The 12,424-nt window shown below is 46.8% G+C and overlaps 1 long non-coding RNA gene across 1 annotated transcript; it reads right to left on the reverse strand.

Annotated features, from left to right (window-relative positions):
* Positions 1–9,180: 9,180 nt before the first annotated feature.
* Positions 9,181–12,107, reverse strand: LOC127470638 (uncharacterized). Its single transcript, XR_007904348.1, has 3 exons — positions 11,873–12,107; positions 11,100–11,195; positions 9,181–9,637 (listed from the first exon to the last, which is right to left on the reverse strand). It is a non-coding gene; the product is annotated as an uncharacterized LOC127470638 (long non-coding RNA).
* Positions 12,108–12,424: the final 317 nt, after the last annotated feature.

A 12,424-nucleotide genomic window follows, 5' to 3' on the forward strand; every position in this document is an offset into this window, starting at 1 on the left:
GGTTGGTGCCTCCAGCCCTGCCTCTCCTCTCACACACATGCTCCCAGCACGAGCACTTGTGCTCTGAAAGGAAACGCAGACGTGGAAGTAAATTGCCTCAATAATTCATGGGCTTTATAGCCCAGAGCAAATTATACCTTGGCTCTGTCATGAAATTCGGGTTGCAAATCCCTTTATGGCCACGCTCGTTAACCATCCAGGGAAAGTGGTACCTCTGCAATGGCTTTTCTAATTGATGCATTATGATCTTTGGAGAGCATTAAGTGGTAAACCTGCAGCATCCAGAGCGAGGCATCAGCAGGGTCTGGGCACAGGGAAAGTCAGAGAAAACCCATTTCTTTGTCTGTCTGGCTGTCCTCAAATAGCTCAGAGGAAGGTTTGGTTGGGTTGGTTTTGAGCTGCATTTCATCTTTACCAGCTGCAGTTTTTGAGGGAAAAGGATCCCAGCTGTGCCAGTGCTGAGGGTGGGACACTGGGACACACGGGCAAAACCTGCTCACCTGGGGACAAAACACCTCTCCCAGAATCACTTTGCAGGTTCTTGGCTGTCTCCTGGCTCTCATTCTAACCCTCTTTACCTGTTGGAGCCCTTTTTGCTTAGGGAGGGCACTGACTAATTTTGCTGCAAATAGCAGAGGTTCTTCCCTTCACCCCCAATTAAAATTCAAACTGCGAGAGAAGCCTTGGAATCCTACTCAGAGCAGACGGTGAAAACAGGGTATCACAGGGGAATTGTGCTCTAAAAACTGGAGAAGACAATAAATGTTTTATGAAATTCTGCATCCTAAGGTCAGTGAACAAGAAAGGCTGAGGTGCAAAACCACGTTGCCGGGAAAACATTTTGTTCTGGTCAGTCAAAATTTAGAATACAAAATGCCAGAGCTCTTTTTAATCTTCCTGGGAGGAAAGAAGGGCCTGTAGAAAAGAACACAGACTTTAAAAGGGTTTTGGTTGTTTGGGTTTTTTTTTAGAATAACACCTTGGGCACTTGGAGAGAGTTTCTATTTCGAACGTAGAAATTCCTGAATCTGCATTACGGAGTTTGATTTTTTTACTCAGTTTTTACTGTGCTTTCCCAAGTAGCTCAAAAAGGAGGCAAAACAAAGAAGGGCCTGATGTTGAGCTCCCAAGTGTGCATTGCTTTTTCCCTTTCTAGTTTATGGCAGAACCTCCTTCCTTCCACCCACAAGGAAGGAAGGGCAGTGCCAAGGTCCAGGTAGTGCCCTGGGCCCCCCAGTGTGCCACTGGCCTGGAAATGGGGATGTAGCACTGCCTTTTCCTGCAGGGAATTTTGAGGATGAATACGTGGAGCGTGGGCAGCGCTGTCATAATGAACTACAGGTACAGTCAGAGCATGATGAACTTTGTGTGGGACATGAAGTGCAGGGAAAAAACCTCCCCACTCCCTCCCCCTCTTAAGGGGGGAAATCCAGAGAAGAAACCCGGGCTGAGTGTGAGATTTAGAAAGAGCCCCTGGACTTCAGGTGCCTCATCCAGACATCACCACTCCTCGCCGAGGGGAGAGGAGCAGGAAGCTTTTTTCAGTTCCATGGGGCAAGAAACGTCCTTTCCCCCCTGAGCAGCGTCCTTTTAACCCAGCAGCTCCTGTGGGAGGGAGCTGTCAGACACCCCCAGGGCAGGAGGCAGAGGGGGGCTGTTCTGCCCCCACACCGGGTCACTCTGGCTGGGCTGGAAGGCAAGAGGGCTGTGAGGAGCCAGGGAACCAGACGGCCACGAAAACAAACAACGCCGGGTGTATTTGGGGAAGGTTTCCCTCCGGCTGTTCCCAGCAGATGGGGGCAGTGAGCCGGAGTGGCCGTGGGAAGGTCGGCTTGTTCCGCACTTATTTCACTTAAAGGTTTTTTCACCTTGATAAAAGGCCCTGTACCTGCTGTAAAATACTGGTTTGGGCCATCTGGGACATATATTCTGTTATTTTCCACTGTAATAATCAGGGGAAAAAAATCTATAACAATGAGTAGGGCTCTCTTTCAATCAAGAAACATCCTGGAGTGTGACAGGCTCCATCCCTGCCACCGATATCCTGGGCATCCAGATCTGCACCAATTTCAATGTCTCTGCCTCTGGTTTCCATTGGCAAACACTTCTGGGATCACAGGGGTTGGAAGGGACCTTTGGCCATCCTCTAACCTTGCTCAGCAGAGCCCTGCCTGCTTCAGCTCTGAATTCCCCAAGGATTCAGATCTCACTGCCCCTCGGGACAACCTGTTCTACTTCTGACCACCCTTAGAGTGAAAGGAGTCCTCTGAACGGGATTTCCTGTATTTTAGGTTGTTCCCACTGCTTCTCACCCTGGCAGTTGGTTGATAGATCCCTCCTGAACCACCTCATCTTGAGGCCGAGGACCCCCAGCCTGCTCGTCCTCTCCTTGTACATCAGATGCTCCAACCCCTTAACCATCAGAATATTTAACCCCATCTTTTCTCCAACTTGTCTCAGTCATTCGGGAATTTCCCCTTAATTTCACCCACGGAATGTGGGCCCAGAGGAAAGCCCTGCAGGGAGCAGAGCTGGGTCCCTGTGCCTCTCCCCTGGGGCTGTGGGTTATTGCACTGCTCACCCTGACCTTGCATCATCCCCCACAGCCAGAGCTGGCCACCAGCCATTCCAGCAGCCACCTCTGGTGCTGCTCAGCTGTGTCCCAGAGGGGAGAAAACCGGCAAGATGAAATCAGAGAGAGCAGAGGAGAGAGGGGAGATGCACCCACAGGAACTGTGTGATCACAAATGGAGCAGCTGCTGGGAAGCAGGGAAAATAAATGCAACCTTCCTCCTACTTTGCCTGGTGCTTTGGGGTGGAAGGTGCTCTATAAATCCCCCTCCTGTGGGACATCGTGCTTTAGAAGCACAGGAAATTGCCTGGATTAAAAAAAAAAGAACATAAGGAATAATGCTCTTCCAGGACAGAAAAGGAAGACCTATTTCCCTTCCTTTCTCTAGTTTTATTGTCACCAACAAGAAAACTGTATTTCATCAGAGCATGATGGCCTTGCTCCCACGGGTTTCAATCAAAATGGTCATTGATGAAAAATACTTGCCCTTGTTTTCTTGTGTGAATTGTAGCCAGTGATACTGTAAACCCAGTGCTGTGCTGGAATAATAATGAAGAAGAATCAAAGTTTCTGATTGATTCCCACCTCTTGATTTCTTAACATATCCTGCTATTTTGGGTACAAAACCTATGCCCCACAACCTCCAAGCTTTAATCTTTAATTGACGTGCAAGATGCTGGTAACACGTGCCAACAGAATTAGAGAACAGAAAAAAACCAGGATAACTTGAGCATCTGTGGGATTAGTTTGGTGACTTCTTCATCCATTTATAATTATAAAACATAAACCTGCAAGTGTGTACATGTGTCTGATCAGCTGCTGGCTCTGTTACACAGCCCTTCTGACCTCTCTCCTGTTTCTGTGCTCACACCTTGTCCTTCAAGGTGGCCACTGGGAGCCTCTTCCCTTCGTACCTTGGTTTGTGGGGTCACTCACCCACGGCCCCGTGACTAATCCTCACACCCCAACTGGCTACTTTGAGTCTGAAACAACATTCAGAGAAATGAAACTAAAAAAGGAGGAGTTTCTGAGCAGACAGGAGACAGGGTGGGAAGAGGCAACGGCCAGGTCCAAAAATCAGTCAGGTGGTTCCTGGGCTTCCCAGCAGCCCGTGAACCTCTAATCACAGGTGTGGATGCAGAAGGGTCTGCCTTCAAATCTTGCACGTCTGAGCTCCAGTGATTCACATCTAAAGCTGTTCCTGCATTGTCTTGAATTCAGGGAAGGTTCCAGCCTAAAATCTCTGGCACAGGAAGTTCAGCTTCCTCTCCAGATTTCCTTCCTCCACCTCCTCACATGCAGAGCAGCAGGGAACACACTCGAGCCTCGCCGGGGCCGAGTGAGAGCTCTTGAGCCTGCAGAGCAGTGGGAGTTTGGAGCCAACACCTTCAGCTGCAGTGTCCCGGGGGGCAGCACAGACCAGGGGTTCTTGGTGCCAACACTGTGTCCCCAAAACCTCCTCAACTGCTGAGCTGTGTTCTGGAACTGCACCCAAAGCTGCCCCCGGTCCATAATCACACATGATCAGTGGGTACAGGTGACTCTGGGTGACATCCATCCCATTTCCACAGGGAATTGGGTAAAGCTGTTATCTGTGGCAGTGGGGGATTTGCCCATAATGTAAATTTGTTACAAATGCAAGAAAAACTATGGAAAGCCAGGTATGGATCATGTCAATGCCTAAGATATCACTAATTTTAAAAGGCTAATATCACTTCTTAGATTTTTATCTAGGCTTTGGTGTCCTTTAAAAACAGCTTGTTGCACACCAGGCTGAGGGCCAGGCAGTCCAGTTGTCACAAAATCCCAGAACATTCTGAGTTGGAAGGGACCCACAAGGATCACTGAGTCCAGGTCAAGTGAATGGCTCATACAGGGGACTGAACCCGTGAGTTTGGCATCATTAGCACCGAGTTTGAACCAACTGAGCTCATCTCGGGGTCAAGCTTGAGCCTCAAACCAAAACAGGCAGGAAATCTGTGAATGGCACTATAGCTGGAGGCTGGTGTTAAGTTTGGGAGAATGGTGATGCCTGAGTGTGTTAGAAACCTCAGTCTGCAGAAACAGGCCCTGATCTGTGTGTCTGTGCCCGTGCAAAGCCTTCAGGGGGATCTCAGCAGCAGTATCTCCACGCAGTGAAGCCCTCACCAGGGCTGAACTGAGCTGGCAAGGCACTGGTGCAGCTCTCGATGCTTCCAGTTCTGGAATCTGCCTGTGGAGCTGTCTCTGGGATGTGTGGCTGTGCTACCAGAGCTCCAGTGCACAGCGTACACGTTCCCTACAAAAATTCCCTCCTGCTCTGACAGACCCAGCGTGCTGTACTGGCAGAGTGTGTGTGACTAAGCTCCTCCAAGCAGAGTTTATTCCATCACCAGCCCATCTCCTGAACAGAATGTGCCATACTGGGGAAAAGAGCAGAGGCAGCCCCTGCTCCTGTCCCTGTCCCCAGCACAGCTGGAGCAGCCCCCGTGGAGCTGCACAGCTCATCCTTCTCCTGAGCCACAACACGGGCTATTCTGGGCCGGGAAGAGGACAGGCAGGGAGCTACAGCTCTGTCAGTCCCCTGGATGGAGTGTTTCTGTTCCCAAGATCTCCTCTCACTGCTGCACACGAGTGCCCAGAGCCAGGTTTAGCTGCAGCACAGGCTCAGCAAAGCCATTACTGGAAATAACCTCCCCTGTCTCTCCAGCCAGGGCAGAGCGTGCCCTTGGATCCCATCTGACAGCTTTCCCGGGAGACACGTGTTCCCAGCGCCCAGCCTGCCCCCGGGCTGGAAAAACATCCAACCTGGAAGCACAGCCAGGGCAGTCACTCGTGCCCAGTGCAAGGGCTGGCCTGGGGCAGCAGGGAGGGCTGAACACCCCCATTATTCCCACCAGAGAGCAGAAAGCAGGAGGGTCACTGAGCTGCAGTGAGCAGGAGATTAATAAATAATAAATAGGAGCAGCATCAATTACCAGTGCCAAAGGGGGATGCTGGATCTGGATGCAGTTCTGCTGACTGGGCCATATTGGTAAACCACAGAGTGCTTTTAGCTTCCACCCCGACATTAATTTTGGTGGTGGAAAGAGGTTTTATTAAAAGTACTGAAAATGTCATTCATCTTTATTCCTATTGCATCTGTTACGAGGATTTAAACCCCGATATGGAGCTGTGGGGAGATGCAAGAATTGAAATGGACTCATCTGATCCTAAAAATAAATGAAACTCTAAACAGAAGCTCACGTTTTAAATGGTGAGAAGCACATTTGTGTATTATATTTCTAGTACTGTAAGGTACTGTAAGGTGGTACTGATATGACCTGTTTTTCAAGGTTGTTTTTTTCTCTAAGGTGTTCTTTTTAAATCCTTTGCAGAGCAAATTATCTGTAGGTACGTTATGACAGCAGCCCATAGTCCATAGGGAAAAAAAATTAAATAAAAGGTGGGAATGTGGAGAAATGAAATCATTCAATTACTGTTTTAAAATATTAAATTCAGAGGAAACAAATCTATTCTCTGAAGCACTACCCAGTAATCTAAGCTGTTCAAAATACTGCTGTAAGTTCACTTATTTGAAATTGTCCCCATGTTTTGTGCTCATTCATGGTGACATGTGACCCTTGGGGAAAGGGGGTGGCTTTTGTTACTTATGTTACTGAATCTTACATTACTAGCTATTGCAATTAAATTAATAACTATTGAACTTTCTGAGGACCCCTTATCCCTTTTCTTTACTGCAATGAGGCTTTGTTTGACTAAACAGAGATTCTCCAGGGACTGTGGTACAAGTCCCCTGACCCTAAATATTTTTGCTTCATGAATGCAGTTTTTGTTGCCTGGTTTCTCTCCCTCAGCTGCAGGTAAGGCTCTCACAGACCAGTGCTCTCCTCAGTAATTCCAGGGTTTGGGAGCAGCTTCCCCAGGACACACACCTGCTTTCCAAAGCTGCTGGCAGGGCTGGAAGAACGTTCCCTGGGAATCTGACACGGAGCTAGGTAAGCAAATCCTCTCTGGGTCTGAAGGTGTTTCACCTTCCCCACTGCTCTGCTGTGCCTGGCATCACAGAAGTTCAGGAGCCAGGCTGAATTCCCAGGGTGGATTCTGAACTCAGCATCTCCTGGGTGCCAGTTGTTTTTCTGTTAGTTGCTCAATAAGACAATTAACCCCCTGAGGAAAGTCCCTTTAAATGGGGAAATATCAGGCTTTAAGCTTTCACTCCAACTGCTTATTTAGCATCCATGCAACTGAAATGTTCCTCACCAGATGACTTAAAGGGTGACCTACACGTGTGCAGGTGGCTGGGTGCACATGTGTGTGTTTGCAGAACTGTAGAACCTGATTTCTAAGATTATTATAATGTTATTGTTGCCATCATATTATTTCCCAGGAGCACTTTTAAAAGCCAAGCTACAGCTTGCAAATTTAATGGTACAGCACCAAATGTAAACCCATAACACACACCTGAGTATTAGAAGAACCAGCACGGGGAGGAGAGCTCTGATACAATTCTGATTGTAGGAAAATAAAACCACCCAAACCCTACTCTTCTGGCCCTCCCAATGTGGGTTTGCATAAAGAAAAGGGGGAAAAAAGGAGAATTGGTGGTTGAGAAGTGTACAAACAGGCTTGGACCAACCTTAAGTCACCTGTATGTTTCAAGGTTAGAAGATGAAGAACAAACAAAGAATCAGAACAGAGCTGGCTCCCAGCAGAGTTCTGCATTTTGTTGAACAAATATTCATATTGATCACAAACCTGCATATTTGTACCACGCTGTAGGAATTTAGCACAGTATAAAATTCTGGTGTTGACTGCAAGGAACACCAGATCCAGGTTCCACCAACCCCAGCATTTCATCTCCCTTCTTTCCACAAGCTGCCCAGGGTTAGTGGCTCAATAATTTCACATCATTGCCCCTCAGTTCCCGTGGAGTGACTTGCAAAGTCTCTCAGCAATTCTGAGCTAACTGTCCTTGAACCCACTGGAGATCAACCATCCTAATCCTCACCACAAGTAAGAAGTTCAGGATCATCTTCCTGGTGATCATTAGTCAGGAACTCAGGTGTATGGACTTTGCTGCCTTTGTGTCCTGAATTACATGCAGCCTCCCAGAACCAGCTCCCCTCACCTTAAAACGCTGTCAGTTCTGTTCTCCTCAGACTCCAACAGTTTTGCTAATTTTATGCGATGTTCTCAGAGGTCGTTTAAAATAACTCTTTTGTTCCATAATAACAGGGGAACCGAAAGAAACTGTGAGAATGCAGAATGTAACTAAGGAGACTGAGCTACTCCTACTTTTTGCTCTGCCTGCCCTCCCTGAGCATTTCTGTTCAGTGTGCTTTTGCTGATTTATTTCCTTTAATGAACCATCTTGATATTCTGCTACCTGGGTCCTTCCTTGGGAAGGAGCAGCCATGGCTGTCATTCAGCTGCTAAAGAACTGGCAAATAACAGCAGGTTGGAGCAGTTCTGAACCAGGGTTTGAAAAATAAAATGAGAGTTGAGGAAAAGAGTTCTGAACAGACTCGGGAAGGAAGCTGAAATTTAAACATTGTAAAAGCTTCATCTAATTTGGGTGGAAAGTCGGGAGAAAGGAGGGCTCTGCATTGCTTCTGGGACCAAATGGAGAACCTCAAACTGGATCAAACTGCCGGGAATGTCCCTGTGGATCTCTCCAGGTTTAACAGGATGCACACCACAGCAATCAAAGGATACACAGGCAGGCAAATTATTATGGAAGGGGAGACAGTGCTGGGGTGATTCTGGGATATGAGCTGGTCCTTGGAATTATTATTTTGAGTAAGTCTATCAGAGACACTTACCTGAAGTCACAAATAGAGAAAGAAAGAGGAAAAACATAATTATTTATTACTTCAGCAGTATTCTTAATCCACCTGAGGAGCTATGCAATCTTGAGAAGTGCTGATCTTTCACCTTTTTTTACAGAGCATAATTTACACCCTAATGGTGACAGTCCTTCAGAGACCAGGAGCATCTTGAGTTACCATAAGAATCATGCAATACGTTGCAATACAATAAAAATATGTAAATTTTTTATGGCATCAATGCTATTTGCATGCAAAAAATAACTTATAAAGTGGGACTGCCTAAAGATTCACCTCAGTCAGGATGCTCCCTACAAAGGGGTTAATAACAGCAGCTGATTGAGAAAAAGGTGCAAGAAATTTTGCAATTGAGAACTGTGGAGCAACCTGCTCACGGAGCTTCTGTACATCTCACCCAAGCTTCAGGAGAAAAACTGCTATTTTTGTGTGAGCTGACCTAGTCCTGGCCTGTGTGGAAGCCCCAGGTTTGAGAAATGTCACCGTTTGGTGAAAATTCTGCCAGTTACGTTTATTTTAGGTGTTTTGATTTGCTTTGGCTACACCAGCTACCAAGTGGCCCAACAAAAAACCAGAATATTTGGGTTTGTCAGTTAGTTGTCTATATTAGATCTTCAGGTTTTAGCAGATCTTTTCAGCTAAAATTTCAGTTACAAACAATATTTTTGTAGTGTGCAAAAGCAGAGCAAGTTATAAAATGAATAGGTCCATTTATTTCTGGTGACCTGCACACTTGTCCACTGAACTACAAACCAGGGCAGCTTATGGACCTGTGTGCACGTGCCAGAAAAGGAAGGTTAAAAATTAAAAAGAAATTAAAAAAATAAAGCTAATGCACAGCACAGGGCTGTGTGAGGGCATCAGAACAAACCACTGCAACGTGAGGTTCTTCTGACAGATTTTAAAATGCAGCAAAACTGATTTGTCCAGTGAGATTTGCAAAGCAAACCCCACCCAGCCCACGTGGAACAACCCTCCCCTCTGTAAACAACCACTTCCAGTCCCCATAATCCCGCTCCATAATAGCAGGATAACTGTGTATCAATCACAATTTTCACCGGAGAACAAGATATAACTGAGTCACTGCATCAGAAACAGGAACTGTTGCAACAGTTGTATTTTTACAAAAGGAGAGGTGTGGTGGAAGCATTAGCTCTGTGGACGTGGGGGAGAGACACATTGGACAGTTCAGTTTCCTTACCCCAATTCCATGGATCTGAGGACATGGCAGAGCACAGACCTGTGGGCAGAAACACCTGTCAGCTCTCAGAAAACAGAGAGTGCATAAAAATTGGGATGCAAGAAAATGAGAGATTCCTAGGAGAGGATAAGGTCTGAATGGGTGGTTTATTTAAAAAAAAGAAACATATTCAGGTACTGTAATTGTCCCACTACTAAAAGCATGTAAGGGAAATACAAGGAAGAAAAGCAGTAAGTATTAGTGTGATAAGGAATGTGCAATGAGAAAAAAGCATGCATTAGTTTTTAATGGTATACTTTATAATGACATAATTCATTATATAATTAATTCACCCAGCAATTCTTCTAGTCCAGTAACAAAACCTCAATGCTTTCTAGAAGTAACAAAATGTGATTTTCTCTTTGTTATGAACCTCAGAATGTTATTTCTGTTCACTACACGGATTTCTTTTCTGTATGATCCAGCGTCAGGTAAAGATTTTCCACAAAATCTGATAAGACACATGACTTTTCCTTTGCAAAACAAGGATTTTTCTCTTCCTCTCTTCCTTTTTTTTTTTTTAATCCTTTGTGTATATAATTTTTTTTCCCTGATGTAGCAAGTGGTCATTCTTTTCCTCACAAATTGTGGTGTATTCCCAAGAGGGTATTTCAATCTCTGCTAAGCCTAAAAGCAATCTCTAACTAAAAAAAAAAAAAATAAAAAAAAATCATGCAACTTGCCTCCTATAAATCTCCCTGAGATTTTATGACTTAAATGTTGTGTGTAACTGCTTTTGGAATCTCTAGAAAACTTTGCAAATATCTAATTAACTTGTGGTGTTTCTTCAGCACTGAGATTTAATCAGTGTTTTCCAGGTGGGAGTGCTGGATGAATCTCTGGCCTCAAGAACATTGACATTCCCCTCTGCATACATGTGGTTCCACAGATTTTAGTGGGATAATTCCTGTCCACAAGGCACATGTACATGTATTTCTTTCAGGGGTGGAAGAGAAATTATTTCCCCACGGTTACTGATGGAATACAAGCAATTTGGGACAATAATTCAAGAATAATTTATTCTAACGTCAGGAAACATCTTGTTTTGCTATTTGTAAATCTCAGGGTGACAAATTAAAGCTTTGGTGCATCATAAATGTTACTTAAAAACAAACATTTGATTATTGCAAAACCAAGGTTTAACCACACCAGGATCTAATAGTTTTTCATAACAGACAACCTGAATAATAGCCAACCCACTTTCCTGCAGTTTAATTGGCAAACCTGCTCTTTCCCTTACTAATTACAGGTAACCACACCTCCCTTCAGAAAGCATGACAGCAAGGAACAGTTTGGTTTAAATTCTGAAGAAGCAAGAATCTTCTAGGGGAAGAGTTTGCAGGAAAAGCAACCAGGTAATGTCAACTCTTTAACAAGGTATAAACAAATAAGGGGGAAAAAAACCCCCCAGATTTACCCTGTTGGAGGAGGAAAAGTGATGCAATACTGTATTAATACTTACTTTTCAATATTAATTAGGGTTTCAGTATATGAGTTCTGGTGTGAAATGATCCCATCTTGGAAACATCTCTCCTGCCTGGTTTATGTGAGGCCCAGTCTATAAGACAGAAGTTGAATTTTTCTTTTAATGCTAATTAATTTTTTTCTACTTTCTCTTCCGTGCAAACCCTTCCAGACCAGTGATGGATGTTGTGAGGAGAATATGAAAAGAAGGCTCTGGAAGCTTTGGCTGCGAGAGCACCTTTATTGCCCACACTGGGAAAAGAGAAGTTCTAAGCTACGGAATTGCCGCTCGTGGAGTTCCTGAGGGAAAGATCACGGAATTGTGGAATAGCTGGGGTTGGAAGGGACCTTTGGAGGTCCTGCAGTCCAACCCCTCTGCCCGGGCAGGGTCAGCTGGAGCAGGGGACACAGGGACACATCCAGGGGGCTTTGGGATGTCTCCAGAAGGGGCCACCTCCATGGAAAGAAGTTCTGCCTCGTGCTCAGGTGGAACTTGTTGTGTTTTAGTTTATGGCCATTGCTCCTCATCCTGCCCTTGGGCACCACTGAACAGTCTGGCACCACCCGCCTTGGAGATATTTGTATGGATTGCTCAGATCCCCTCTCAGCCTTCTCTTCTCTGGACTAAACAGGCCTGACTCACACAGCCTCCCCTCACAGGAGGGGATACAAGGGTATTTATTGCTTTCCAGCCCTCTGCGAGCAGCATTTGAAGGCCTGCGGCCCTCCCTTCCCACCCTTGTGGGACCCCGGGCAGCCCCGAGCGCTCACGTTCCACACGGTGAGGGGGCCCCGTGTCTCTGCCCGTCCTGCGCTCCGTGCCGGCCCCTCTGCTCCCGCACCACCATCCGCGGGGCAGTTCCCTGCCTTTTTTTTTTTTTTTTTTCGTTACCCACGAGGCTCTCGCAGCCTTTTTTTTTCTTTTTTTTTTCCCTTCCCGGCCTGCAGGGCCGGCGGGGCGGCCGCGAACCCTCCTCGCTCCGCCCGCCCGCGCCCTTTGTTCGCGCTGAGGGGGCGGGAGCGCGCGCGCAGGGCGGGAAGCGGGAGCGCGACAGAGCGAGAGCGCGCGCGCGTGCGCGCGGCCGCCGCCACCGCCCCGCCCGAGGGGCCGAAGGGCGTTGCCCGGCCGGGAGCGCGCGCGCACACACATACACACATACACATACACATACATACACACACACACACACACACACACATACACGCACACACACATACATACACATACATACACATACAAACACACACACGCCCCGCGAGGCGCCCGGGAGCGCGCGCACCGCCCGCCCCGGCCGCGCTGGGCGGGTGCCCGGTGGAGGCGGC

This window comes from Manacus candei, unplaced genomic scaffold, assembly GCF_025592945.1.
Source record: "Manacus candei isolate 608988 ecotype Guabito, Panama unplaced genomic scaffold, ASM2559294v1 h1tg000022l, whole genome shotgun sequence".
NCBI lineage: Eukaryota > Metazoa > Chordata > Aves > Passeriformes > Pipridae > Manacus > Manacus candei.